The following is a 3,421-nucleotide window of genomic DNA, read 5'->3' on the forward strand; positions in this document are numbered from 1 at the left end:
AGAGAATGGGGCAAGCTCGCTTGTATGTTCTTTCTTGCATAGAAAGTTCAGGTCATAGTAATTTGAGGAGACCCCTCTAAGAATACTGCCTTTGGGGATAAGAGTAATGATAGCTGCCTATTCAGAAGTAGAAGCAAGGCCAAGCACAGAATATAACCGATGGCCACAATGTTAGTCAGGACCAAGTAAGCCAAATTACTAAGAGAATCACCATAAGCCTCATTGCTTTTATGGTCAGATGTAGCCCATTCATACATTTCAACACCATGGCCATTGTCCTAGCATTGCTAACACTAATATCCTCATCTGATTTCTACAAGGCTGTGAAGAGCAATCCTGTAGAATTGACAAATATCTGCTGGAGTATGCTATATGCATCAGGGAAAACATCACAGGGGATGATTTTTTCTCTCCAGGGTTTAACTCTCATCTTGAAATTCTGGGGTGAATTCATATTTTGATCACCTGGGACTACCAGATCAGGGTAGACACAGAAGCCCAAAGTACTGTGGAGGTTTCTGCTGTAGGTGATAAAACTTCCATGACTGCATATTGAAAATTTCTGAAATGTATTTGGGTCTACTACTGGAATTCTCACTGAGTCTCATGGCATTGGTGCCTGGAAGTTTATACCTGCCCTTATAAATCTTTCTACATGTGCTTGTACTTCCTGTTTGGCTGGAGAATGATCACTGAGTAAGAGATGAAAGAGAAACACATGAGGATATCCAGGGACAAATATTTAGGACCAAAAGAAAACCCATTAATCTTGCTGATTTCCCTAAGTCCAGGTACTGTAGTAAGTGACATGAAGGTATGAATGTGATCACGCATTCCACACAGGCAAATATTCCTAGGGAACATTATCTCTGTTGGAGACTTAGAACTTACTGTCAGCCCATCAATTGCTGAAGCACCAACTCAAAAGTAGCAGAGCAAGCAGGAATCTAAGTGAGGTAAAAATGGATTTGGCAAATCTTACAACACTACCGCAAGAAGTCACCCAAATGGCCAATCCATAGTGAAGCTCTCCTTCTGTCCATGTACATTTGCGAAAGTCAAGTTCTCTGAAAAATCATGATATCCAGGAACTTTGGAATTTCTGCTATAGAAATGGAGGCAACTGGGACCAGAAATTCTCTGATTCACCCAAAGACAATAATTTAAGACCAGCAGAGACTTTAAGAGCTGGACTCATAGTCAATGGAAATTGTGGAGCAAGCCAGCAACTTTCCACTTACCTGAGTGGTATGATGATGTGGACTGCAAGAGGTCACGGAAAATAACTACAAGAAAAGAGAGAAGACAAAGGCATGAGCCCCCTGCACCTTGGCAGCATAGTCTAGTAAAGCAATGGAAATTCAGAAAGGGTGATGGTGGATAGGGCCCTTGGTGCTCACACACAGATGTGCCCCAGGAGTGTATAGGAATCTCCCTCAGGAAAAATGGGGCTTTGGGACCTAAGGACCTCCATAAACATCACTTGTCTCAAGGAGAAGTAGGCCCTTGTCTCCCACATCCCGTTGGCTGGGCCTCAGCGTAATCCTATTGAGCATGATTTTTATGTCATCACCTCTTTTTGTGACATTGGGTTGTCATCATAGACCCAGCCATGGACAAACAGAGCTACGCATGGTTTTTGATCCTCTACAATGACTGCTTACCAGAGCTGACAAGACTTCCTCGGAGGTAGGTTGTGGTAAGTTTAGCCTGCACGGGATAGCTGGGTCCAGACGACTTCAAGGGATGCAGGGGCAGCATTTTTCTGCTCTGTGAAGTAGCACATTGTGAGTAGAGTGGAAGAGAATGTGGTCAGTGCATCTGTATGTCCTCTCCTGCCTAAAAAGGTCTGGTCAAAGTAATGTAAGGGTGCACCTCCAGGAATAGTGCCTTTGGGGATAAGAGCAGTGAAAGGCTTCTCTTGCATCCTTGAATGAATGCCAATCACCCAAAATAATAATGGCCAAAAATTTAATCAGGTCCAAATAAGCAAAAGCACTGAGAGAATCACCCTTAGCTTCTCTGCTTCCACAGTCAGAGATAGCCAGCTCCCACGTTTCAGTACCATGGCCATTGTCCTAGCATTGTCTACACCTATATCCTTCCTCATGTGATTTTGACAATGGTGCAAAGAGCAACCTGTAGGATGGGCAAATATCTGCTGGGAGGTCCTTTATGCATTTGAGAAAACATCATAGGGATGGTCCTTTCTCTCCAGCGTCTGCTTCTCACCTGGAAATCCTAGGATGGATTTCTGTCTGGAACTCCTGGCGCTACCAGACCAGGGTAGGCACAGAAACACAAAGTATTGTGTAGGCCTCTTGTATAGCTGAACTGTACTTGCATGGCGAAACATTGCAATGATCTCAAATGTTTTTGAATCTACTACCGAGATCCATACAGTGTCATGCCATCGGTATTACCCCTGCCCTTATCAGTGGGCCTGCAGGTGGATCTACTTAAAATTGGCTGGAGAATGATCACCAAGTAAGAGTTGAAAGAAAAACAGATGAGGATATCCAGGGCCAAAGGACAACCCATGAATCTTGCTGATTTCCCTCGGTCCAATCACCAGGGTAAGTGACAGACATCTGAGTGAGAGTGTGATGACTAATCCACCCCCGGCAATGGTTCCGAGGGAGCATGGCTATTGTGGAGAATAATAGCCTTCGGGAACTGTCAGTTTGTCTATCGCTGAAGCTCCTGCTCAAGGGTGGCATTACAAGCAGAAACCTGAGACCAGGCAAGAATGGATTTGGTGGTTCCTACAAATCTTCTGCCAAGGGTCACTAAAAGGGAAAATGCAGAGTGCAGCTCTCAGGTATCCCATTTTGTCTGTGAACATTCACTCATGTCTATTTCTGTTAAAATTCATGGATTCCAGGAACTTTGGAATCACCAATCTGGAAATGGAGGTGTGTGGGGCAGACAGACCCTTTTCAGATTCTCCCAAAGTAAATAAGCTGAAACCAGCTGAGGATGTAGAAGGTGTAGACATATGGCGTAGGAAAGTATGTCTAGAAAAAGGATCTTTCCACTTACATGGATGGTGAGAGGCTGTGAGCTCCAAAAGGTCATGGTAGATGACTACAAGACAAGGGAGAAGACAAAGGCATGGGACCTCATTTGACAGAATAGACTATCAGAGCAGTAGCCATTCAGAAAATGTGCTTGATGGTGGAGGCATCAGTTCTCACACACAGTTGTGCCCAAGGAGTTTAAGGATTCTCCCTTAGGGGAAAAAAGTGCTTAGGGAGCATGGAGACCTAGGGACCTCCATATAATTCACTTGAGAAAGTCTCAAGGAGAAGTAGGCCCTAGTCTCCCTAAAAATCAGGATGAATGGATTTGTCAATTCCTACAAATCTCCTGCAGGAGATCACCCAAATGGAAAACCCAGAGCCCAGCTCTCAGCTACAGG

General features: G+C 44.4%; 1 non-coding gene across 1 annotated transcript; it reads right to left on the bottom strand.

Annotated features, from left to right (window-relative positions):
* Nucleotides 1-1,529: 1,529 nt before the first annotated feature.
* Nucleotides 1,530-1,608, bottom strand: LOC129676987 (small nucleolar RNA SNORD115). Its single transcript, XR_008720148.1, has one exon. It is a non-coding gene; the product is annotated as a small nucleolar RNA SNORD115 (small nucleolar RNA).
* Between the last annotated feature and the right edge of the window lie 1,813 nt (nt 1,609-3,421).

Source organism: Psammomys obesus, unplaced genomic scaffold (genome assembly GCF_907164565.1).
Source record: "Psammomys obesus unplaced genomic scaffold, mPsaObe1.curated_primary_1811, whole genome shotgun sequence".
Lineage (NCBI taxonomy): Eukaryota > Metazoa > Chordata > Mammalia > Rodentia > Muridae > Psammomys > Psammomys obesus.